The sequence below is a fragment of the Eschrichtius robustus genome, chromosome 4 (genome assembly GCF_028021215.1).
Source record: "Eschrichtius robustus isolate mEscRob2 chromosome 4, mEscRob2.pri, whole genome shotgun sequence".
NCBI lineage: Eukaryota > Metazoa > Chordata > Mammalia > Artiodactyla > Eschrichtiidae > Eschrichtius > Eschrichtius robustus.
Window position 1 is genome coordinate 78,578,416 of NC_090827.1, and position 27,542 is coordinate 78,605,957.

At 42.4% G+C, this 27,542-nt stretch overlaps 1 protein-coding gene across 1 annotated transcript in view; it reads left to right on the forward strand.

Moving 5' to 3' along the window:
• The first annotated feature begins 17,485 nt into the window (after positions 1–17,485).
• LNX1 (ligand of numb-protein X 1) overlaps positions 17,486–27,542 on the forward strand; it is a 219,056-nt gene continuing 208,999 nt past the window's right edge. The window contains exon 1 of the mRNA XM_068542948.1: positions 17,486–17,507. The gene's annotated coding sequence lies outside the window, so the exon portion shown is untranslated. The remainder of the gene's footprint in view (positions 17,508–27,542) is intronic.

Below are 27,542 nucleotides of genomic sequence, written 5' to 3' on the forward strand. Positions count from 1 at the left end.
CAACTAAAAAAAAAAAAACCCCATAAAGTAATTAAATTATGCACAATAGCTTGTCCTACCCCATGGCCCTATCTAGATGAACTAATAATACAAATTCTGGACATGCAAAGCTAAGGACCAGATCCTAGATCCACCAGGTGCTGATACTTTGTAGGGACTCTTGGAGAACAATGAGCCAGGAATCTAGGGGTCTGCCTTACTCTTGGCCTTATGTAAATTGCTACATGTATCTCATTCTACCTTCCAAACAGCCCTGTGAAGTGAATATCACTATCCCCATTTTATAGATGAAAACATCCAGGCTAAAAAGGGGAATTCCTGGGCGGGAGTCTGGCCTGACTGCCAAAAGATCGCAATGGAATTCAGGTTTTATTGATGTGTCTTCTTATCCTTAAGTGCTAGAATAAGTCACATCCCCCTCTTCTTTGTACAGCTTTCCAGCACAGAATGGTGCAAGAGCGTGAGACAGAAGCACTCAGGTGGACAGAGGTTTGGCCGTCAAGATGAACTTGATGGTGAGTGCTGGCCCTCAAAGCTGATCTCTCCTTGCAGCTCTAAGGCTCATGCCCTTCCCTGCACAGGAAGAAGAGCTCTTTCAGGATGAGGCAGGATAAGACCCTAACCCTCCAGAGTGGATCTGAGCCCTCTGGAAACAAGCAGGGGCTAGAAAAGACTGTGGGAATTGTGTGGGGATGGGGAGAAGAGGGAAGTAGACCAGAGAAGATGCTCGGGCCAGGTTCCCACCTGAGATGGCTCTGTTTGCCTGAAATGCGATTCCAGGGGAAAGGCAACATTTTGAACCATCTTCTGGACCCATAAGATTGCTCTCTTTATGGAACTGAGTTCTGCCTTCGTAACCTTCCAGACATTGCAAGCCTAAGAAAGGAGTTATATATTTGTGCGTACATACAGAAAAAAATGTCTAAAATAATATTCATAAAAAATATGCATGATTAGCTGTGATTAGAGTGGAAGGGTTTGGTGCTTTTTAATTTCTTCTTTCTACTTTCTGTGCTTTTAAAAATAATAAGCCAGAATTATTTTTTAATCGGAAAAAATGAGGTATTTTTTTCATTTTTCATTGTTATTTGGGAAACAGAAACCACCACATGTATCCACTAGCTTCAAATGTGATTGCTGCCTCAGGGATGCTTGGAAGTTTCAAAACGAATTTGTGTGTAAAGTAATATCCTCTGGCCACAAAAACAATTTGAGAAGAAATAGAAGAAAAGAAGATAGAAACCCTGTTTGTTTGTTTTTTTAAAGAAATTCACGTTCTTTTATTTATTTATTTATGACTGTGTTGAGTCCCCGCTTCTGCGCGAGGGCCCTCTCCAGCTGCGGCAAGTGGGGACCACTCTTCATCGCGGTGCGCGGGCCTCCCACCACCGCGGCCTCTCTCGTTGCGGAGCACAGGCTCCAGACGCGCAGGCTCAGTAATTGTGGCTCACGGGCCCAGCTGCTCCGCGGCACGCGGGATCCCCCCAGATCAGGGCTCGAACCCGTGTCCCCCGCATTGGCAGGCAGATTCTCAACCACTGCACCACCAGGGAAGCCCAGAAACCCGGTTTTGAATTTGAGAGTGTGTCTAGGCTATACCAGTCACACATCATACCCTTTCTGGTTCCAAGAACAGGCTGTCTGGTATTTTGTGTCCCCACGCAACATCACCTTCAAACTTTCCCACCATTTGCTCACTGAGCAGTTTACAGCTAATTGTGATTAGCCAGGATCTAGTATAAGAAGCTCACAAAACAAATAGGGAAAATGAGTGAGGTTTTCCCAAATCGGAATCCAAGAGGAGAGATGATGATTACTCCACAGGGAGGACCAGGAAGTAGACAAGAATCAAAACAGGTAAGAATCAAAATGCCCCTGAGTATTTTAGAGTGAGGCCAATTCAATTTGGCCTGGAGAACGAAGGCAGGCTGGGGATTTCCTTCTTTGCAGGCCTCTTAGCAGTAAACACGTGAACATCTAACAGGATTTATTTATGTGGTTGTCCTAATAAAGGCACAGAAATGGACTTCATCAATTTCCCAATGTGTGGTTACAGACAGTTCATATTTTACTTTATCTCAAGAGGAAAACAGCACTGGGGACCAACCCCATCCTCCCTCTCTACTTCGACTTCCAATGAGTGTGGCTTTTTAAAAAATTCATCACCTATATCTAAAGGTTGTAGTTTTCAGAGTCCAAATTATGTAATGGATCAGGGCTGGATCACTTGAAAAAGAGACCAGGTAGAGGGAGCTGGGGGACCTGGATCAGATTCCTTCCATGTTTGACGAATTGGGTCTTCGCTGGAGAAAGATCACTTTCTTAGGTCTGTGTTGTCCCACAAGTAGCCGCCAGCCACATGTGACTATGTAAATTTATGTTAATTAAATTAGGTATAGGAGTCTCTGGAGGCACACAGACACAGACAGGACGTTCCTGAGCTTGGACCTTCTCCTGTTTTCATCTTTCTGAGATGTTCGAGAGTGGTAACAAAAAGTATTGGTTACCTCAAAAAAATGGGCAATGAATTTTTCTCTTAAAAGAGTCTACTATCTTTTCGTGTGCACCGGAAAAAGTTTAGAAGGAGACACACTCAATGACTAACAGTGGGACTCAGAGCGGGACTATCCCTCTACAAGAGGGATGGGACGGCCACGGGGCAGAAGGAGAATGGGGGTTGGGGAAGGAGACACTGAGGGACTTTCATTTGTTCCCTTATCTACCTCTAGGTTGTTGAGTTTTTTTTTTTTTTTTTTGGCTGTGTTGGGTCTTTGTTGCTGCGTGGGGGCTTTCTCTAGTTGTGGTGAGCAGGGCTACTCATTGTGGTGGCTTCTCTTGTTGCAGGGCACGGGCTCTAGGCGCGCAGGCTTCAGTAGTTGTGGTCCACGGGCTCAGTAGTTATGGCTAGCGGGCTCTCGAACACAGGCTCAGTAGTTGTGGCACATGGGCTTAGTTGCTCTGCGGCATGTGGGGTCTTCCCGGACCAGGGCTCGAACCCATGTCCCCTGCATTGGCAGGTGGATTCTTAACCACTGCGCCACCAGGGAAACCCTGGCTGCTGAGATTTTTTTCTTTCATGGGGATGCTATTAATTTTTAATGGGAGAAAACTAATAAAGAGACCTAAAAATAAATAAGCAAGCAAACAAACACATGGATCCAAAATTCTAACCAATCTCATTTTTCTTCTCTAAGAACAAAGATTGTAAAGAATAATAAACAAATGTTTAGGAGGAAATCTTGTTTGTTTTCACCCTCCATATGTTTGGCCTGGTCCAAAGCAGCTGGCGTGGCGTTGTTGACCCACGATGTGTGCGTGACTTTGGTTGGCTTCATGTCCTGGGCTCTGCAATTCTAAAATTAATATGAGGCTAGCTGGAAACTTCCCCTCCTTCAATGCTGTAGAGGCAGAGATTTGAGTTCTTTGATTTGCTTGATAAGTCCTTCCTTGCATTTAAGAGATAACTCTTTGTCTTATTTAGGGGTCAAATTCACTGAGATGCTGAGTTTGCTCTTTATCAATATGGTAAATAGAAACAGAAATGTCCCACCCTGTAAGGTTTAGCTGGCCCATTCTCCTGCCTCCAAGTACTTAACACTAACTTCTACCAATAATATGCCAATATGTGTTACCATTCCCTTGGTCAAGCTGTCGATTTTCTTATTTAAAGGAAATTCGTGAAGTCATTAAGCTCAGAAAATGATACTCTGAGATGTTTTCTCAACTCTTTGTCAACTTCCATTTGTATTTGGCTTTTGATGAATTATGATGTTCCATATACACTAGCTGGGAAGCTTTTAAACTTATATAACAGTAAAAAGACTTGGATGGTTGAAAATTAGACAGATAGATAGATAGATAGGAAGAATATATCTCTATGATATATACCTATGTATGTCTATATGATATATATATAGTCTATGAAGAATAAAGTAGGAAGTTGCTGAAGAAGGTGGAGAGACCCTTAGACAGCACAAGTAAAGTGTAAAACCTGTGAAAGAAGAGCTACATGGAAGGAGGATTGAGTAGGAAGAGCTTCAGCCTACAGTGAGGTCCAGAGAAAGTCTCTGCCAGGCTGATGAGGAGGCTTGAGCAATGGCAGCCCATTAGAGGATCCCACATTGGGCAGGAAAGCCCAGTTCCAGTGGCCCCCACTGCTCAGTCATCGGCAGGGAGTGGCCCGGGCAGCATGGCCTTGGTGTGAACGCTGCTGTGGATCTGATGGTGGGAGCAGGGGTTTGTCGGTACACAGCCCTCCCCATGGCAGGTTGTCTTGAGGGAGATCTGAACAGTGCAATGTATGGGTCTGCTAGGGCTGCTATAACAAATACCACAGGCTGGGGGGCTGGTACAACTGAAATTTATTTCCACCTTGTTCTGGAGGCTAGAAGTCAGAGATCAAGGTGTCAGCAGGGTTGGTTTCTTCTGAGGGCCACGAGGGAAAGATGTGTGGCAGGCCTCTCTCGTCGGCTTGTAATGGCATCTTCTCCCTGTGTCCCCACATTGTCTTTCTCTGTGTGTTTCTGTGATCACAGTTCCCCTTTTAGTGAGGACTCTAGTCACTGGATTAGGGCCCATATTGGATGATGACTTCATTTTAACTCAGTTACCTCTGCAAAGACGCTGTCTCTACGTATGGTCACATTCTGAGATACTGAGGATTAGGACTTCAACACTTGAATGGTGGAGGGGGGAACACAATGCAACCACAACGTGCACCTCCATGCGACCACAATCCACCCCTTACACCACAAAGCTCTGCTTCTCCACACCGGTTCAGGAAGCAGCTCCTCCACGTTTCCCACTGGCCTCTCTTCCTGAGGGAAAACTGAGAAGAGGGAGGTTAGCAGGACAAACCACTGCTCCTTTGGCTGCAGTGGTCTCAGGGCAGCAACAGTTACTCAGCCTCTCCCTCCACCACTATCCATCCTAAACTAACCCCCTCCCAGCAATCACCTCAGCCATTATTGGCGGTTCACCAGATGGTGTGAAGTTTGCCATGCTAATCCCCTACTAATTTACCTGCAGTGAGATTACCATTGAGGGCAGTACAATGTGAAGCAAAAATTTGTTTGCCATCAAAACTGCTTTCAAGATTTCATTCCCTTAAATAATATCCTTTCTCAGAACATCAGAGAATAAGGATCCTGTTTTCCAGTGGAGACTAGCAGAAATTGGAGCCATTTTGAATTTTTAAACTTTCCAAATATAGATGACCATTTCTTGATGAATAATTATATAAAAATTTGAAAACTGGTCATGGTAAAAGGGCAGGGCAGAATATAAGTTTCCTGGTCCATAGTGGGGATACTTCCAATTAATATTTCTGATTCCCTCTTATTTCAACAATAAGTACTTGGCCTTTGCACAGCCAGTTACATCAGAGAGCACTTTTCAAAACCAGGATTTTCCATCACTTAAAAAATGAATTAGCTTTTTCCCTTTGTACTTGTCGCTAATGAGTCATTTTAAAATGTTGAAACTTGTCATTAATAACCTTTCCTGTGTTTGTAGCAAAAAGAGTAGAATCAAGCAGGAGCTCCATGATTATTTATGGAAGCCGTGCTCTGGATTCTTCTTTCAAGATTTCTTAGTTCTGTTTAAAATACAATTTTAAAATACCTGGGTTACAATTATTAAATTTTCTGGGAGGCAGCATAACGGAGTAATGTTTTAGTTCAGTTGCTTTCAGCTGCAAGTAACAGAATACCTCCACTGAGAGTGGTTTTAAACAGAAAGGAATTTAGTAATCTCACAAAACAAGAATTTGAGAGGTAGACGGGCAAGGACAGGGTTGGATCAGCAGATCAGCAGCATCCTTAAGGATGGAAGCTGTTTTCCTCTCTCCACTCTGACATCTTCAAGGTCGGCAGCATAGGTGCAAAAAGGCTGCCACATTCTAGGCAACACATTTATACCCCACAATATCTGGAAGAGAGAGAAAATGAAAAAGAGAGAGAGACAGAGATTTCTTTCCCGGCATCTTCTTTTATTAGGAGGGAAAGCCTTCCCCAGAAATTCCCTCAGCTGACATCTCCTGAGGTCCCATTGGTCAATACTGGATCACACGTTCTAGCTGCAAGGGAGGCAGGAAGGGAACACATCTCCAGCCTCTTCCAGGAAGGAAGGATGGCAGCCAACAGGTTGACCATGCCGAAGTTGATGTGATCAGAACCTCTGGGAGAATGCCGGTTCTTCCACTTAATACCACTATAAACTTGAGCAAGTTATTGATACTTAGTTACTCAGTGCCTTAGTTCCTTCCTCTGCTGTGTGAAGTAAATTCAATGATACATGTAAAGCCCTTTGAGAAAAACAAATATCGTATCTTAATGCATATATGTGGAATCTAGAAAAATGGTACAGATGAACCAATTGGCAGGTCAGGAATAGAGACATAGACATAGAGAACGGACATGGGGACACGGGGGTGGGGGTGGCAAGGGGAGGGTGGGACGAATTGGGAGATTAAGTTTGATATAAATACACTACCATGTGTAAAATAGCTAGCTAGTGGGAACCTGCTATATAGCACAGGGAGCTCAGCTCTGTGCTCTGTGACGACCTAGATGGGTAGGATGGGGGGTGAGGGGTGGGAGGGAGGTCCAAGAGGGAGGGGATATAGGTATACATATAGCTGACTCACTTCATTGTATAGCAGAAACTAACACAATATTGTAAAGCAATTTTACTCCAATAATAATAATAAAAAAAGCCCTTTATAGTATCTGCCATATGCTGCCTGTTAGGCATCATGGCTATTTGCTAGAATCACAGAGGGTCTCCTGGGGCTTGGGGTTCATCCAGATGCTCTGGCTGAAAATTTGACAGACATGTCGGATTTAAGCTGCTGTAATGTTAAATTTTTATAGGACCCTAACCACGATGGCTGTCTTTAATTCTTCAGACTTAATGCTTAATATTGTCATATATTTTTAAAAGCTTTTAATTGGCAGCCTTGTCTATTAAACTTATTTCCGAAAAAGCTCTCAGAGACGGAAAAAGTGTCTTTGGGTCCTATGGTAGGTGCCAACCTCCTCCAAGATTCCGTCTACTCCTCTCTCACGTTGCTCCTGCGTCTGACTCCTTGGTCTGTTCTCACTACAGCTTAAAGCAAGTACTAGTTTCACACAGTCCTATACCTCATCTCAGCTCTGTTTCCCAATCTCCTGGCTTCAAACTAGGGCAAATTCAGGAAGAGGATGGAAAGTAGCTATTAGGATTTTCCTTTAAAATTTGATATACTGTTAAGTGGGATGGAAATTGGCATTCTGAAGTGCAATTTGACACGTGAAATATTTAAATACATAATTCTCTTGACCCAGCAATTCCACTTCTGTGAACGTAAGCAAGAAATAAAGTTCATAAAGCATTGCTTGCCTTAGCAAAAAAATTTTAACAGCCTAAATGTCCATTAATAGTAAATATGTTAAATAACTGTGGCATTTCCATATTATGAAATTTCTATATTGGAACACTTTTTAAAACATGAGGGAGATCTTTATGTACTGACATGAAAGGATGCTTACCGTATATTGTTGAGTTTAAAAACAACAGAATACGGACTGTTGTTTATCATATTGTATCAGTTTTCTACTGCTGTTTAACAAACCATCCCAAAAGCTTTAGTGCCTTAAAGCAACAATATTTATTCATGATTCTGTGATTTGGCAACTTGAGTTGGGCTCAGCTAGGACAGCTTGTCTCTGCCGTATGTGGTGTTGGCTGTGCTCACTCATATATCTGAGGCCTAAGCAGAGGTGACGGGGACAGGGCCCTCCACCTGGCGCCTCTCTCTTCCTGTTCTCTCATCCCCAAGGAGGCTAGTCCGGGCTGTTCACATAGCAGCAGCACTCCAAGAGGGTGAGAGCAGGAAAAGGAAATCTGGTAGCTTGCCTCAGGACCCGGACAATGTTATTTCCCCCAGTTTCTATTGGTCAAAGCAAGTTGCAAAGCTAGACCAGAATAAAGGAGTGGAGAAATAGACTTCACCTCTTAATGGCAGTTGCTGTCTCAAAGCTGTCATCCAGGATGCCCCCCGGTCATCCTCACTTCCTGAGATCCATGCCTCTGTATAGTCCCTCCCTTGTTGAACCTGGACCAGCTGTGTGATAACAGAACTTCTGAGGCTAGATCATACCACACCTTGCACCTTCCACCTTGCTCTCTTGGACCTCTCTCTATAGGGGAAGTCAGATGCTATTTCATGAGGAAATTCAAGCAGCCCGTGAAGAGGCCCACATGAAGAGGAAATGAGGCCTCCTGCCAACAGCCGGCACCAATATGTCAGCTGTGGGAGTGAGCCACGGTGGAAGCGAATCTTCCAGCCCCAGTCAGATCTTCAAACAACTGCAGCCCCAGCCAACACGTGACTACAACCTCATGAGAACCCCCAACCCCCCCGGAACCTGGAATCACTTGGTCAAGCCTCTCCCTAATTCCTGGTCCATAGAAGCTGAGAGATAGTAAATGGTTAGTGTTCTTTTAAGCCACAAAATATTAGAGTGATTTGTTACACAGCGTTAGATGATAAGAGATGCAAATAATTTATGACCTCTGTGTGTGTGTGTGTGTGTGTGTGTGTGTGTACACACGCATAAATATACACGTATACAACACAAAGATAAATATTGTCTATCTGTCTATCTATCTAATGATTATCCCCAGAGACTGGGAATAAGGGTGTGTGTGTGTGTACACACATAAATATACACATATACATACACAAAGATAAATATTGTCTATCTATCTATCTATCTATCTATCTATCTAATGATTATCCCTAGAGGCTGGGAATAAGTGAGTGTGTGTTTGTGTGTGTTGTTGATGTCGGGCACTAAGAGGCAGAAAGACATATTTTTTAGTTGAGGCCCTTTTTTCTTCAGACTTGTTTGAGTTTTTTCCCTAAGAATGTTTTACTTCTATAATTTTTTAAACAAAAATAATTTCTCTTGATATTCAAAGCATTTGTATGTACACATGAATATGAGTAACTGGGCTGGGGAAAGAGGTACAAATCCATTTAAGGGTCTTCAGCGGCCCTCTGGCACGATTGCTCTGGACATTTCAGTTCTAATAACTGTGCCGCATGCCCCCAGAACATCAGCACAGGCTTGGTGTACCGAGATGAAGGCTCTCTGACCAAGGATAGCATCGAGACTACAGTAATAAGGCAACAACAATGAGATTTAAGCATCCGTTTTCTTCTTAAATGAGGTTTTCCCGAAAAGACAACATCCAACCTAGTCACTGAAATGCAATTAGTACATACAGCTGGATCGAGTTTAGAACACTAAGAATCTGTTTGAAAAAACAAACACAAAATGGGATCCAGCTGTCTGAACCAGTTTAGAGAACGTCACATTTGAAGACAGAATGTGTTTATATGTTTTCCAATCGCTTTTTCATTGCAATGTGGTTTTAAAAATCAACCGACCCAATCACTTCATCAGTGCAGTTGACCAGCCCTTTTCAAAATAAGGAATCTAAAGCCTTTTGTCACCTGAAAATAGAGGTAAGTGTCATAGAGTCTTGGGATTTTTTTTCCTAAAGTCTGAGATAACTCCACAAATTTCTTTCTGGATTGTAAGAAATCTGAGTTCCCCTTACATTATTACCTTCATTCATAATAGTTATTATTGTGATATTCATTTATTATTTATTAAGTATTCACAGTATCCTCAGGGCTGGAAACAAAATTCTAGAGAAGACAATAGTCTTTGCCTAATAGATTACAGTTTGGTCCTCTTCTCTATGACTGTCCCAGAATGTACAATATTTAGTCTCATGGCATTTCACACAGTCCTGAAAGAGGCAGTTTCACCTCAAAGGGAAATATCCTTAACTTTAAAAAAAAAAAAAAAAAAAAAGCATCTAATAAGAAACTAACAGAACACTGTAAATCAACTATACTTCAATAAAAAAATTAAAAATTAAAAAAAATTTAAAGCTTAAGGAAATATATATGTAAAGACATCTTTCATGGAGCTCATAAGCGGATTGCTCAGAATTTCTAATATTTGTGACTTAGTGGAAGAATTCAAATCTATGTGTTCTTCCTACTCTGATTAAAAACTTACAGACATTGCAAAGAAAACTGGATTTTTCTTGGTGTAGCAACTCGTTTTATTTTTCTTTATTGCCCAACTTCTGCCCCCAAATCCCCTTCAAGACAGTAATCTGGGGCACCTAATGTGTATAAATATGAAAAAGACAGCCTTTCCCCAGAGATTGCAAACAGTTTTCCCAGGAACCTGTTAGGAGAAACTGCAGCCCTTGAGAATTAATTTGGGGTTCCTGGCATGCAGGTTTGAGAGCTGGATATCTGATTTGTGTGCCCAGCACCAAGACTCACTGTGGTTTTGAGCAATCCCCTACATCCTTCTAGGCCTTTTCCCTTCAATGACATGATGCTGATTTGTGAGCAAAGCATTGTAAACCTATTATTACATGGATGACGAAAGTGTAGAACAGAAATCCTAGGTATGGAGATGGGACACATGGCTGTGTGCATTTGTTTGGGTTGACTCAAGGGCAAAGCCACTTTTTTTTTTTTTTTTTTTTTTTTCCTCTTTTTTGGCTGTGTTGGGTCTTCGTTGCTGCGCGTGGGCTTTCTCTAGTTGCAGCGAGCGGGGGCTACTCTTTTTTGCGGTGCACGGGCTTCTCACTGTGGTGGCTTCTCTTGTTGCAGAGCAAGGACTCTAGGCGCGCGGGCTTCAGTAGTTGTGGCTTGGGGGCTCTAGAGCGCAGGCTCAGTAGTTGTGGCACACGGGCTTAGTTGCTCCGTGGCATGTGGGATCTTCCCGGACCAGGGCTCGAACCCATGTGCCCTGCATTGGCAGGCGGATTCTTAACCACTGCGCCACCAGGGAAGTCCCCAAAGCCGCTTAATATAAAATTCCTCAGGGAGTTTTCCTGGGTTTTGTTGAAAAATCTAGGCTACAGAAAGACTTCATTTTACCTCTGGTATTGGAGACAAGGCAAACACCTGATTCACACACTTTCTAACTCCAGTGTGAGATTTATTTTCGTGTGTATTTTATACATAGGTATAGAAAAGATGTTTATGAAAGAAACAAGTTAAAATACAAACACAAATTACCGACGTTGGGGGGAAGCGGATGTCTCCTTCTGGTTGAGGACAGAAATCTAGAGCAAGGGGGACTCTTAATACAGCATCTGAGTTCTGAGGAGCTGGACGGAGACCAATGCAGAGCTTCCTGCCACCTTTCCTGAACTATAAGACCCACGAGAGTCTGACTCCTCTAACCAGTGAGAGGGAAGAAAATTGAAGCAAGAAAGCAGAGGCTGGTGTCCTCAGGCCTGGCGTCCCCACATGGCCTGCCTATAACGGGGAGACAAGGGCCACACAGGCACGCCCTCCCTTCATCCAAGACTCACCAGACAAAAGCCAAGGGGCAAAGGGAAAGAGGCCCTTGCTTTTCAGTGCAGCAACCCAGTACCTCGCATAGGGGGCCCAGGGAAGGACCTGCTCACCCTGTTTCACCAATCAGATTGGTCATTACTTCTCCTCTTGGGAGCAGCAAGATGGGAGCTAGGGAGGTGGCTGGAAGTGAGGTCCCAGATTGCTCCTTCCTGGGGAATGAGCAGGAATTTCCTTCAGAAATATGGACAGGAAAATAAATGTTTCCGGGCTGTGCCTCAACCCAAATAAACACAACGCCTGTGTGAGTAAATTATCTCATGGGCCTCCCCAATGCCATCCAACACATGCTCACTAGGAACCAAATTAAGATGAGCAGTCAGGGGGGACGTAGCTGGTAATGAGTCACCATATATTTGACGATTCATATGAAACACAAAACGGGCCGCTCCCGCTTAGAAAGAATTTTTGTTCTGAGAGGTCTGGTTTTTCATTTTGGGGGGTTTTTTGGTATGTTGGCTGTTAGAATTTGGAACACATTTTCCCCTATAAACTGATGTTCTAAATCTAAATGGTGTTTGGTTTCCCAAAGCTGGTCCCCCAAAGCTTTTATAGCAGTACAGTCTCTGCTCTGCCTTACTGTTTTCGTGGGGGACGAATTACAAAATCCAACACGGAAAGTCAGAAATACATCAGTCCTGGGTCCATACCAGTCCGTCCCCCTCTCCTCCCCCCACGTTTCCCTGGGCTGCGGGGTGGCACTCCCAGAAGCAATAGCAAGTGGTTCCTTGGAAGGGAGACCTTGGTTAGATTCTCTAAGACCACAGTTATTTGCTAATTCTCTACATCTACACAGGGAAAACTATATCTGCCTATGAATAAGGACAAGTAAGTACCTCTCGACAACTATTTAAGAAACTCTTCCTTAAGTGATCTGAATTGAGAGAAAAACAATTTTTTTTCAATTACTCATTCCTTCATTCAACTTAAAAAAAACCAGGAACCTGGTAGGTACCAGGCCCTGGACACGTAGCTGCGAATAAAATAGACACAGTTCCTGCTTTCATGGAAGGAAACCTAGCTGTAGGTGGAGGGGTGGGTGTGGGAGGGTAAATTATATAAATTCTATATTAAGCAAATAGGCAAATAAATAATATACTTACAGATCACGTCAGGTACTACAAAGGAAGTGGGTGTGGGGGGAATATGTCTCTAGCAAATGACATTTGAGCTGAGACCTGAAAGATGAGAAAGAGGCAGGAAGAGAGTGAGTTTGTATGCTTTTGGCAGGGGAGCTAAGGATGGGGGGTGGAGATCAGTACAAGCCAGCCCAGGAATAGCAAAGCTGTGAGATGGAGAAAAGCTGGGAGTGTTCAAGAAACTGAAGCCAAGCTAGTGTCACCGAGGTAACATTGGAGAGGTGAGCGGGGATCAAATTATGCCAAGGCTAGCAGGCCAAGTCGGGGATTTTATATTTCCTCCTTATTGCACTAAAAAGCCTTGAGGCTTTTAGATAGGCTAATGGGATCATCTGAATTACTTTTGAAAAAGTCTGCTCTGACTGGAATGTGGAGTACAGATTTGGTAGACAGCTCAGTAATCCAGGTGAGAGCTGAAGGTGGGTCGGCAATTGTGGTAGTGGAGATAGAAGCAGCGGTTGCAGTTGATATCAGCTTTGGAGGTGGAATTGTCAGAACGGACTCATGGATTGGCTGTGCCACTGGAGGGGGAGGCTGCAGCGTTGCTTCTATTTCTACTACAATTGCCAACCCACCTTCAGCTCTCACCTGGATTACTGAGTTGTCTCCTAGCTGGTGTTTGAAAGGACCATTGGCTGACATAGAAACAAGAAGAGATGAAGAGTTGCTTTCGGATGGGTGGAGTTGGAGATGGTAGTGAGACTCTGAGAACACGGTCGGAAACTCAGAAAAGAGGTCTGAGCCAGAGATACAAATATGGGAGTTGTTGGCATGGGAGATGGGATTTAAAGCCTCTGGGTGGAGCTTCGGACTCCTCACTGCCTCTCCCATTTGTGGGCACGGGTGGGCAAACTATCAGTTATGTGCTTAGACGAGGAAAAGAAAAGCAATCCATAATGGTTTAAGGAAACCATTTTCTACCTCCTATTTTGATAAATCCATGTTCACCCTAAGCATCTTATAAGAGTAAAAACAAGCCTGAGAGAAAGCTTGCTCAGGTTCTGATTTCTTGATCACAGAATACTGAAATATGGGGGGGGGGGGGAGCGATAAATTAGGAATTTGGGAGTAACATATACATACTACTATATATGAAATAAACAACAAGGGCCTATTGTATAGCACAGGAACTATACTTAATATTTTGTAATAACCTATATGGGAAAAGAATCTGAAAAAGTATATATATATATATATATATATATATATATATGAATATGTATATATATATATGTATAACTGAATCACTTTGCTGTAAAACTATCACCTGAAACTAAAATAACTATACTTCAATAAAAAATGAAATAAAAATAATACTGAAATAGCTCCTCTAGCATTTTACATAGCTCAGATTTAATATCCCTCCTTCAAAATGCACCCAAAATGAGAACATTTTCTCTGCATATAACTGGGCATGTTACTTTTGTGGGACACTCTAAAAATGGGCAATTTTTCCTTGCACGGCGAAGTTGCGTTTGCTTTCCCATGATGATTAAAATACATGAGGATTTAAATTTCATCTAGAGGTTTCTGCTGAGTTGGAGCCTGTCATTCATCTGGAACATCCCACACCACATGGAAAGGACATTCTAAAGCCATGGAGTTTGAGTAGACCCAGGTCCCCATGCTGTGAGCTGCCAGGGAGTGAGTAATTCTGGCTTTGGAAAGGGCATATTTGTAAAGCTAAATTAATACGTCCTGTTTTTCATCTGTGACTTCTCTCTGTTTCCAATAGTCAGCTGTCTTGGTTACATGACCATGCAAAAAAAGTTTTTTGGAGGTTTGTGTGTTTATTGTTTATCCCAGAATGGACTCAAATCTTGGAACCAGTTCAATCAGTACTGATCTAGATGCTCAAAGGAGAGGAAGGAGAAATAAAATCCATCTACCTTACTTACCTTTCTTAATGGAAACCCCCAAAGTGTCTGACCGTTCCCAAATCTACTGTCTTTATCCCCTGCTGGTGAAAAGCTGTGAAGCAGATGAGGAACATGAAAGCCTTCATTACATCAGGTCCTTTCCAATATTTTGGTTTTCATTTCATGCGATAAGGTTGAAAGGCCCATTTGACTGTTATAAATTGCCTCTTCTCATCAAAGAACTCCAAGACCAGATTCTATAAACATATCTGGACACTGTGTTTAGTTGTAAACCACTGGGGAAGAAAAATGAAATGACATCTAAACTAAAGCCCGGCCCCTTTCCAGTCTTCTTTTTTTTATTGCCATAAATCCAGTAAATAAGTCTTTAGTTTCTGTTGAGAATGAAAAGCTGACCAGCCTCAAGTTTAAAGGCGTATGTGGACCCACAGCAAAGTACCCCCAAGCTCCGCCAAACCAAATGCAAACGTCCCAAGGGCAAGCAGCTGCCCTGATGTTGCGAGTCATATATTTACAACAATGGACAATTTGGACTTTGCTGGGAGGCATCTCCCTGTCTCCTAATAAAAGGTTTTACTTTCATTTGACCAGCGGCCAGCTGCCCTGGGTAACTGCACAGGAGAGCTACATGCTAACAGTTGGAAGTAAAGATGAGGCCAAAAAAAAAAAAAAAAAAAGTTGCAGTAGGACCCGAGGACTGAAAATACACATGCTGATTTCTTCTCATCAAGCAGAAGTTTCCAGGCTGGAACTTAGAATCGTTCATTCCCTGGATTATTGATTAAAAGAAGCCTGTAACTGTTAGGCTTCTAAAGTCAAAAAGACAAATTTGTGATCAGGCCAAAACTGAAGCGCACGCAGAGGCCAAGAGATTTACAGGGCACTTCCTGGTGGGTAAGTCAGAATCACAGTGGAGAGCCGGGTGACAGCAGTCAGCAGCACCCCCTTGGATTAAAGAGAAGAGAAGGCTCTGGGCTAGGTGTGTCCTATGTTCAAGTTACATAAAGGTAGCATCAATTCATAACTCCAGGGAAAGACCACTTAACTAAACAATGAGCCATGTTTCTGTTTAGAATTCTATTCCCAGACCTAAGAGTTTGTTTAAGCAACTCTTTGGCCATCACTGGAGCTGTCAGTCCACAGAAGTGCTTAAGCTGACTGTTGGGAAAAGCAAGGCTCAGAAGAGCATCCTTCCAGAAAGGCAATTTCTGCATTTTTAACTAGCCGGGTCGCTTTGCAGGAGTGACTTAATCTCTCTAATCTTCATTTTCTTCATCTACAAAATGGGAATGAGAATGACAGTATTATGTCAAGAATTATATGAACTAACACAGGTGAGGTCGTTAGCCCAGGACCTGGTGGACAGTAAGTTCTCAATAAATGCTAGCGACGATGATGCTGCCGATGATGACCGTGACATTGAAGAGTAAGTAGAAGAAATCTTTACATAAACAATAATCCTGTATCTTTAGAGGATATCTTTATTTTTTTTTAAACATCTTTATTGGAGTATAATTGCTTTACAATGGTGTGTTAGTTTCTGCTTTATAACAAAGTGAATCAGTTATACATATACATATGTTCCCATATCTCTTCCCTCTTGCGTCTCCCTCCCTCCCACCCTCCCTATCCCACCCCTCTAGGTGGTCACAAAGCACCGAGCTGATCTCCCTGTGCTATGCGGCTGCTTCCTACTAGCTAGCTATTTTACGTTTGGTAGTGTATATATGTCCATGCCACTCTCTCACTTTGTCACATCTCACCCTTCCCCCTCCCCATATCCTCAAGTCCATTCTCTAGTAGGTCTGTGTCTTTATTCCCGTCTTACCCCTAGGTTCTTCATGACCTTTTTTTTTTTCTTAGATTCCATATATATGTGTTAGCATATGGTATTTGTTTTTCTCTTTCTGACTTACTTCACTCTGTATGACAGACTCTAGGTCCATCCACCTCACTACAAATATCTCAATTTCGTTTCTTTTTATGGCTGAGTAATATTCCATTGTATATATGTGCCACATCTTCTTTATCCATTCATCCGATGATGGACACTTAGGTTGCTTCCATGTCCTGGCTATTGTAAATAGAGCTGCAATGAACATTTTGGTACATGACTCTTTTTGAATTACGGTTTTCTCAGGGTATATGCCCAGTAGTGGGATTGCTGGGTCGTATGGTAGTTCTATTTCTAGTTTTTTAAGGAATAGAGGATATCTTTAAAAGTCTTATCTGTATCTTTAAAAGTCTTAGCTAGCGTCAGCCATAAACTTGCTCCTTCTTTTCCTTTGTCTACAAATGTTTGCCAGTGTTCGGTTACGAGAGAGGCTGCCTATGGAAAATCTTTGAAAGATTTGGCAAGACATTGGAGCGGTCAGGATTGCTTGATTTGTCCGATACAGATCTCACGCTTCTGATATAAATGCACACTTCTTTACACATATAAAAATTAAAAGATGCCTGGGACTCTGAGGTCCATCCCGGCAGCAGCCAGCTCCTGCCTCTTTAGGAAGTGGTCCCAGCACGATGATGTCCCAGTCTGGTGAGGACATGGAGGGGCAGTGACCCTGTGTTTATTTCCTTGTTGATTTCCCTTCCCTGGCTCCAAGCTCATTTTCCCATTGCCTGCAGGAAAACAACATCCAGGGGTGCGGTAGGCCTGACTTGGCAGCCCTAAAGGTGAACAAAAGGATCCCGGCTTTGGCGAGAGCGAAAGGAAGTTGGAGGGAGCCCCGGCCCCATCCAAACCAGAGCAGACTTGTCGTTGATGTTCCTGAGTGGCTGCCCTGCGGGGGCCGCTCTCCCTGGAAGCTCCCCAGAGGCTGCTCTCAGGTTTATGCATCAGCTCTGTGCAGAGCCTGCAGCAGGGGCACAGGACCAGCTGATTAACTCCAGGGCAGAGTGGTTCTCGTGCATGTCTGGAAGACGGGGCACAGGAAAGAGAAGGGAAATTTTCCTGGGCTACTGCTGAGTCAGAAAAACTCAGCTCCCAAATGGACTTTACCTGGAGGCCTCACACGGCTGGAAACTGACCGCAATGCGGCAAAGGTAAGAGGCCTGCTTCCTCCCGAGGGTGGTATCTCAGGCAACTGGGGAGAAGTTTGCCCCTGACTACCGCAGCCCAGCCTCCACCCAGCCCACTACACACACACACACACACACACACACACGCACACCCCAGCTTGTTGAGAAGAACCTAGGAATATCTAGTTCTGTCTTTTTCAAAGCACTGTAGAAAGGCCTCAGGACATTTGCTCTCTTTATGTTCGATTTTTTCTGCATTCTTCATGGACACCTCTTCCTTTACTTTCAAAAATAAAAACTACTTTTTTATTTCATTTTTTACTGGCCAAAACAGGTCAGTAAAAGCGTAAGCAATCCCACTAATGGTGACTGGGTTTATATAACATTATTCTTCATCAGTATTGAAAACACATTCACAGGTTTTGTCCCATTTCTACCGGAGAAATGGGCATTGCCACTGCAATTTTACCCTCGGAGACACTTAGGTCCAGAGAAATCGTGCTTTGCCCAGCAGCACGTAGGGAGGTGAGTGACAGACCGCTCACCTCGTCTCCATTCCTGCCTCTTTTCAGTAGAATGGTGACTCTACTTTCTAAACCAAATACCAGACTACACTCTCTGCCACATATTCTGGCAAACGATCTGATGAGAGGATGGAATTTTAGCAACTGGAACTCTCCTAGATAATCCAGATGTGGAGAGTCACAGTATCCAGGACTATGCCACCATGTTACGTATCCCTGTTTACTTCCATCCCTGGGCATGGATGCCAGTTCAACAAATGTCGCTAAGTGATGGCCCCAATGCCCAGCTCTGGGTCACATGTCAGGGTGTGGTGCAGACCGTATGCCCAGGAGGTGCTGAAAGAGTACAGAGCGGGGCCTGAGAGGGGAGGTTGTGTGTGAGAAGGCTCTCCACAGGAGGGGAGCTTCACACTTGGGCTTAGCATGAAGTATGGACTTGTACTGAAGGAGAGCTTTTCAGATCAGCACGGCCCCCCAGGTAGGGAGGGAGTGGGCATTTACAGCAAGAGTGCGAAAGCAGGGCAGGGGGTGCAGAGCACAGACCGGGGAATTAGACCATCTGGACATGAATCCTGGTTCCACCACCTACTAGCTCTATGTCCTGGGGTAACTCAGTTATCCCCTCTGACCTCAGTTTTTTGATATGTAAAATGGGAATAATGGCGGTACCTACCTCAAGGAGTTGTCTTCAGGTTTAAATGAGATAATGCATGTAAAATCTTTGCTGGCACGTAAGTGCTCAATACATACTAACTACTTAAATACCATGTGCCTGGCTCCATGGGAGATGCCGGGGATACAGATGAAGGGAGCCCTACTCTCAATTTGATCACAGTATTGTGAGTTAGTTGTGTGCCACTAACTCTATGCAGAGTGGTAAGGGCTGTGGGACGGCAGAGGAGGGATCTACTCAGTCGGTGAGATTTTGGATGGTTGTTCTGGGCGGCCTGTTGGAGGAGGTGGGAAGAATTTTCACAGCAGAGGCCCTGTGTGTAGGAAGGTGACATAGAACAGAGCTACACGGATTTGATTTTGAATACCAGCTTCATCTCCACCAGATGCCTAGCATAACCATGCCAGTCTGCTCAGGCTGCCATAACAAAATGCCACAGCCTGCATGGCTTAAACAGCAGAAACATATTTTGTCATAGTTCTGGAGCCTAGAAGTCCAACATCAGGGTTAGGCCACTCTCCTTGGCTTGCAGACCGCCACCTTTTTGCTGTGTCCTTGCATGGTCGTTCCTCTGTGCACCTGTACCCTTGGTGTCCCTCTGCATGTCCAAATTTTTTTTTCTTATAAGGACACCAATCAGTTGGATTAGGGTCCACTCTAAGGACCTCTTTTTAACTTAATCACCTTTTTCAGGGCCCTATCTCCAAATCCAGCCACATTCTGAGATACGGGGCTTCAGCATAGGCATCTGGGGGGGTACAATTCAACCCATAACAATGAGCCTGTTACTAAGCCTTTCCAAGCTTGATTTCCTCATCTATAAGATGGGGACAATACTTTAAAAGGAGAACCATTGTGATGATTATAAGAACACATGAGCCACCTATCCCAGTTTCTGACCCTTAGAAGGCACCCAATAGGCAGTGGTGTTTATTATCAGCATTTTAGGCCAAGCCTCAAATGAACATGGGATCCCCTGCACAATCCACATTCCAGATAGACACTAAAGAACCGGGCCTTAGTTATCCCACAGAATTCCCCAGAGGACAAACGGACGCTCAATGTTTCTACTTCCTTGGTTCTGGCAGGGAGCCCATCATCAGATAAGTCGAGTGGCCGGCATGATCAGCCCTATAGATACTGTGTTCTCTCTCTCTAGTTATTCAGGAATCTGTCCATTCTTTACTAAATGAGTGGGGTGAGAATGCCCATCTCCTACACCTCAGCAGAGAACCAACATGTAGTAGACACACCCTGATTCTACTCTTGGGGCAGCCACTCCAAGCTTTGTCCTCCCAAAGCAGCCTCTGGGTACCTGTGTCCTGGCAAGTCTGAAAAACATTATAATTCCAACCTAAGATATCCACTACATGTAGATGTAGATATAGGTATAGATATAGATATAGATTATTTTGAAAAATCTCAAACTTACAGAAAAGTTGCACGTATACTACAAAGAATTTTATACTATATTTTTCCTGAACCCTTTGAGAATAAGCTGCCAAAATGATGCCTCATCTTCCCCAAATACTGTAGTGTGCATTTCCCATAAACAAGGACATTCTCCTACCCAGCCACAGAATCAGGAACTTAACGTTGATACATTACTATTGTCTAATCCTCAGACCCCAGTAAGTTTTCATTAATTGTCATTGGATCCTCAGATCAGTTCAAGTTTTTGTCAGTTGTCCCAATAATAGCCTTGATAGCAAAAAGAGTACTTTCGAATCAAGCACTGCATTTAGTTGTCACATCTCCTTAGTCTGCTCCAATATGCAACCTTTCCTCGGTATTTCTTTCACTTTCATGACCTTGACACTTTTTAAAAATACAGGCTAGTTATTCTGTAGAACGTTCCTCTCTTGGGGTTTGTCTGAATTTCCTCACGTTTAGATTCAAGTTCTACAACTTTGGCAAGAATATCACAGAAGTGATGTTGTGTTCTTCCCACTGCATCCTATCAGGCAGCAGATGATTTTGAATTTCACTGAGATCACTTGATTAAAGTGGTGTCTGCTAGGGTACTCCACTGGAAAGTTACTCTTCTTCCTTTTTTTTTAATTAATAAGTGTTCTTAGAAAAGGACCTTGAAATTATGTAAATATCTCATTCCCAAGCTGTCAGTGTGCCCTTTTGACATGTTCCCATCATCATTTGAACACTTCTTTACTTCCTGTTACAATGACATGTTCCAGCTTTAAAATTAGCTATTTCTCCAAGGAGCTCTGGTTCCATTATGTGCGGGATTATTTAGAATGCCAATTCTGACTGCCCGGTGTGCTCACTGCTATTTTAGGTATTGCTGTTCCCTGACTCTTTCAGTGGACAGAGCTAGTGTGTGTATATATACATCTATATTATTTCTATAGATAATCCATATATACTGAAAACCATAAATTCACTCTGGTACTTCCAATTCCAATCCAGCACCACAGGGTTCATCCTAGCTTTCTCCCTTTCCATATTGTAAGTTCCTTCTCTAACACTTATGGAGCCTGATTTCCATTATCCTTAATACACTTGCTTATTTGATCAGTCCCCTGAATGTAACCAGCTGCTATCATGACCGCTGCCCCCTTCCCCACGCACGTGCCCTCCTCATCCCGCTTGGATTCTGACGCTGCCCATCCAGGCTCCGGCCCTGGTGCTGTGTCAGCCCTTCTCTGTGGCTGATCTCCTTACCCTGTCTGGGCCACCATATCTCCTCCACCCCCACACAAGGGTGACTGCCTTACTCAGCCCACATAATAGCTTTTTTTTTTTTTTTAAACATCTTTATTGGAGTATAATTGCTTTACAATGGTGTGTTAGTTTCTGCTTTATAACAAAGTGAATCAGTTATACATATACGTATGTTCCCATATCTCTTCCCTCTTGCGTCTCCCTCCCTCCCACCCTCCCTATCCCACCCCTCTAGGTGGTCACAAAGCACCGAGCTGATCTCCCTGTGCTATGCGGCTGCTTCCCACTAGCTATCTCTTTTACATTTGGTAGTGTATATATGTCCATGACACTCTCTCACCCTGTCACATCTCACCCCTCCCCCTCCCCATATCCTCAAGTCCATTCTCTAGTAGGTCTGTGTCTTTATTCCCGTCTTGCCACTAGGTTCTTCATGACCTTTTTTTTTTTCCCCTTAGATTCCATATATATGTGTTAGCATACTGTATTTGTTTTTCTCTTTCTGACTTACTTCACTCTGTATGACAGACTCTAGGTCCATCCACCTCACTACAAATACCTCCATTTCATTTCTTTTTATGGCTGAGTAATATTCCATCGTATATATGTGCCACATCTTCTTTGTCCATTCATCCGATGATGGACACTTAGGTTGCTTCCATGTCCTGGCTATTGTAAATAGAGCTGCAGTGAACATTGTGGTACATGACTCTTTTTGAATTATGGTTTTCTCAGGGTATATGCCCAGTAGTGGGATTGCTGGGTCATATGGTAGTTCTATTTTTAGTTTTTTAAGGAACCTCCATACTGTTCTCCATAGTGGCTGTATCAATTTACACTCCCACCAACAGTGCAAGAGTGTTCCCTTTTCTCCACACCCTCTCCAGCATTTATTGTTTCTAGATTTTTTGATGATGGCCATTCTGACCGGTGTGAGATGATACCTCATTGTAGTTTTGATTTGTATTTCTCTAATGATTAATGATGTTGAGCATTCTTTCATGTGTCTGTTGGCCATCTGTATATCTTCTTTGGAGAAATGTCTGTTTAGGTCTTCTGCCCATTTTTGGATTGGGCTGTTTGTTTTTTTGTTATTGAGCTGCATGAGCTGCTTGTAAATCTTGGAGATTAATCCTTTGTCAGTTGCTTCATTTGCAAATATTTTCTCCCATACTGAGGGTTGTCTTTAGGTCTTGTTTATGGTTTCCTTTGCTGTGCAAAAGCTTTGAAGTCTCATTAGGTCCCATTTGTTTCTTTTTGTTTTTATTTCCATTTCTCTAGGAGGTGGGTCAAAAAGGATCTTGCTGTGATTTATGTCATGGAGTGTTCTGCCTATGTTTTCCTCTAAGAGTTTGATAGTGTCTGGCCTTACACTTAGGTCTTTAATCCATTTTGAGTTTACTTTTATGTATGGTGTCAGGGAGTGTTCTAATTTCATACTTTTACATGTACCTGTCCAATTTTCCCAGCACCACTTATTGAAGAGGCTGTCTTTTCTCCACTGTATATGCTTGCCTCCTTTATCAAAGATAAGGTGACCATATGTGTGTGGGTTTATCTCTGGGCTTTCTATCCTGTTCCATTGATCTATATTTCTGTTTTTGTGCCAGTACCATACTGTCTTGATTACTGTAGCTTTGTAATATAGTCTGAAGTCAGGGAGCCTGATTCCTCCAGCTCCATTTTTCGTTCTCAAGATTGTTTTGGCTATTCGGGGTCTTTTGTGTTTCCATACAAATTGTGAAATTTTTTGTTCTAGTTCTGTGAAAAATGCCAGTGGTAGTTTGATAGGGATTGCATTGAATCTGTAGATTGCTTTGGGTAGTAGAGTCATTTTCACAATGTTGATTCTTCCAATCCAAGAACATGGTATATCTCTCCATCTATTTGTATCATCTTTAATTTCTTTCATCAGTGTCCTATAATTTTCTGCATACAGGTCTTTTGTCTCCTTAGGTAGGTTTATTCCTAGGTATTTTATTCTTTTTGTTGCAATGGTAAACGGGAGTGTTTTCTTAATTTCACTTTCAGATTTTTCATCATTGGTGTATAGGAATGCAAGAGATTTCTGTGCATTAATTTTGTATCCTGCTACTTTACCAAATTCATTGATTAGCTCTAGTAGTTTTCTGGTAGCATCTTTAGGATTCTCTATGTATAGTATCATGTCATCTGCAAACAGTGACAGCTTTACTTCTTCTTTTCTGATTTGGATTCCTTTTATTTCTTTTTCTTCTCTGATTGCTGTGGCTAACACTTCCAAAACTGTGTTGAATAATAGTGGTGAGAGTGGGCAACCTTGTCTTGTTCCTGATCTTAGTGGAAATGGTTTCAGTTTTTCACCATTGAGGACAAGGTTGGCTGTGGGTTTGTCATATATGGCCTTTATTATGTTGAGGAAAGTTCCCTCTATGCCTACTTTCTGCAGGGCTTTTATCATAAATGGGTGTTGAATTTTGTCAAAAGCTTTCTCTGCATCTATTGAGATGATAATATGGTTTTTCTCCTTCAATTTGTTAATATGATGTATCACGTTGATTGATTTGCATATATTGAAGAATCCTTGCATTCCTGGAATAAACCCCACTTGATCATGATGTATGATCCTTTTAATGTGCTGTTGGATTCTGTTTGCTAGTATTTTGTTGAGGATTTTTGCATCTATGTTCATCAGTGATATTGGCCTGTAGTTTTCTTTCTTTGTGACATCTTTGTCTGGTTTTGGTATCAGGGTGATGGTGGCCTCGTAGAATGAGTTTGGGAGTGTTCCTCCCTCTGCTATAATTTGGAAGAGTTTGAGAAGGATAGGTGTTAGCTCTTCTCTAAATGTTTGATAGAATTCGCCTGTGAAGCCATCTGGTCCTGGGCTTTTGTTTGTTGGAAGGTTTTTAATCACAGTTTCAATTTCAGTGCTTGTGATTGGTCTGTTCATATTTTCTATTTCTTCCTGGTTCAGTCTCGGCAGTTTGTGCATTTCTAAGAATCTGTCCATTTCTTCCAGGTTGTCCATTTTTTTGGCATAGAGTTGCTTGTAGTAATCTCTCATGATCATTTGTATATCTGCAGTGTCAGTGGTTACTTCTCCTTTTTCATTTCTAATTCTATTGATTTGAGTCTTCTCCCTTTTTCTCTTGATGAGTCTGGCTAATGGTTTATCAATTGTGTTTATCTTCTCAAAGAATCAGCTTTTAGTTTCATTGATTTTTGCTATTGTTTCCTTCATTTCTTTTTCATTTATTTCTGATCTGATCTTTATGATTTCTTTCCTTCTGCTAGCTTTGGGGGTTTTTTTGTTCTTCTTTCTCTAATTGCTTTAGGTGCAAGGTTAGGTTGTTTATTCGAGATGTTTCCTGTTTCTTGAGGTAGGCTTGTATTGCTATAAACTTCCCTCTTAGCACTGCTTTCGCTGCATCCCATAGTTTTTGGGTCATCGTGTCTCCATTGTCATTTGTTTCTAGGTATTTTTTGATTTCCCCTTTGATTTCTTCAGTGATCACTTCGTTATTAAGTAGTGTATTGTGTAGCCTCCAGGTGTTTGTATTTTTTACAGATCTTTTCCTGTAATTGATATCTAGTCTCATAGCATTGTGGTCGGAAAAGATACTTGATACGATTTCAATTTTCTTAAATTTACCAAGGCTTGATTTGTGACCCAAGATATGCTCGATCCTGGAGAATGTTCCATGAGCACTTGAGAAAAATGTGTATTCTGTTGTTTTTGGGTGGAATGTCCTATAAATATCAATTAAGTCCATCGTGTTTAATGTATCATTTAAAGCTTGTGTTTCCTGATTTATTTTCATTTTGGATGATCTGTCCATTGGTGAAAGTGGGGTGTTAAAGTCCCCTACTATGATTGTGTTGCTGTCGATTTCCCCTTTTATGGCTGTTAGTATTTGCCTTATGTATTGAGGTGTTCCTATGTTGGGTGCATAAATATTTACAATTGTTATACCTTCCTCTTGGATCGATCCCTTGATCATTATATAGTGTCCTTCTTTGTCTCTTGTAATAGTCTTTATTTTAAAGTCTATTTTGTCTGATATGAGAATTGCTACTCCAGCTTTCTTTTGATTTCCATTTCCATGGAATATCTTTTTCCATCCCCTCACTTTCAGTCTGTATGTGTCTCTAGGTCTGAAGTGGGTCTCTTGTAGACAGCATATATATGGGTCTTGTTTTTGTATCCATTCAGCCAGCCTGTGTCTTTTGGTGGGAGCATTTAATCCATTTACATTTAAGGTAATTATTGACATGTATGTTCCTATTCCCATTTTCTTAAATGTTTTGGGTTTGTTATTGTAGGTGTTTTCCTTCTCTTGTGTTTCTTGCCTAGAGAAGTTCCTTTAGCATTTGTTGTAAAGCTGGTTTGGTGGTGCTGAACTCTCAGCTTTTGCTTGTCTGTAAAGGTTTTAATGTCTCCATCACATCTGAATGAGATCCTTGCTGGGTAGAGTAATCTTGGTTGTAGGTTTTTCTCCTTCATGACTTTAAGTATATCCTGCCACTCCCTTCTGGCTTGCAGAGTTTCTGCTGAAAGATCAGCTGTTAACCTTATGGGGATTCCCTTGTGTGTTATTTGTTGTTTTTCCCTTGCTGCTTTTAATATGTTTTCTTTATATTTAATTTTTGATAGTTTGATTAATATGTGTCTTGGCGTGTTTCTCCTTGGATTTATCCTGTATGGGACTCTCTGTGCTTCCAGGACTTGATTAACTATTTCCTTTCCCATATTAGGGAAGTTTTCAACTATAATCTCTTCAAATATTTTCTCAGTCCCTTTCTTTTTCTCTTCTTCTTCTGGGACCCCTATAATTCGAATGTTGGTGTGTTTAATGTTGTCCCAGAGGTCTCTGAGACTGTCCTCAGTTCTTTTCATTCTTTTTTCTTTATTCTGCTCTGCAGTAGTTATTTCCACCATTTTATCTTCCAGGTCATTTATCCATTCTTCTGCCTCAGTTATTCTGCTATTGATCCCATCTAGAATATTTTTAATTTCATTTATTGTGTTTTTCATTGTTGCTTGGTTCCTCTTTAGTTCTTCTACGTCCTTGTTAAATGTTTCTTGCATTTTGCCTATTCTATTTCCAAGATTTTGGATCATCCTTACTATCATTATTCTGAATTCTTTTTCAGGTAGACTACCTATTTCCTCTTCATTTGTAAGGTCTGGTGTATTTTGACCCTGCTCCTTCATCTGCTGTGTGTTTTTCTGTCTTCTCATTTTGCTTATCTTACTGTGTTTGGGGTCTCCTTTTCACAGGCTGCAGGTTCGTAGTTCCCGTTGTTTCTGGTATCTGTCCCCAGTGGCTAAGGTTGGTTCAGTGGGTTGTGTAGGCTTCCTGGTGGAGGGAACTAGTGCCTGTGTTCTGGTAGATGAGGCTGGATCTTGTCTTTCTGGTGGGCACGTCCACGTCTGGTGGTGTGTTTTGGGGTGTCTGTGGCCTTATATGATTTTAGGCAGCCTCTCTGCTAATGGATGGGGCTGTGTTCCTGTCTTGCTAGTTGTTTGGCATAGGGTGTCCTGCACTGTAGCTTGCTGGTCGTTGAGTGAAGCTGGGTCTTGATGTTGAGATGGAGATCTCTGAAAGATTTTCGCCGTTTGGTATTACGTGGAGCTGGGAGGTCTCTTATGGACCAGTGTCCTGAAATTGGCTCTCCCACCTCAGAGGCACGGCCCTGATGCCTGGCTGGAGCACCAAGAGCCTTTCATCCACATGGCTCAGAGTAAAAGGGAGAAAAAATAGAAAGAAAGAAAGAAAGAATGAAAGAAAGAAAGAAAGAGGATAAAATAAAATGAAATAAAATTAAGCTATTATAAAGCAAAGCTATACAGACAAAATCTCACCCAGAAGCATACACATATACACTCACAAAAAAAGGAAAAGGGGAAAAATTAATATATCCTGCTCCCAAAGTCCACCTCCTGAATTTGGGATGATTCGTTGTCTATTCAGGTATTCAACAGATGCAGGCACATCAAGTTGTTCGTGGAGCTTTAATCCGCTGCTTCTGAGGCTGCTGGGAGAGATTTCCCTTTCTCTTCTTTGCTCATACAGCTCCCAGGGTTCAGCTTTGGATTCGGACCCGCATCTTCATGTAGGTTGTCTGAGGGCGTCTGTTTTTCCCTCACACAGGACGGGGTTAAAGTAGCAGCTGATTCGGGGGCTCTGGCTCACT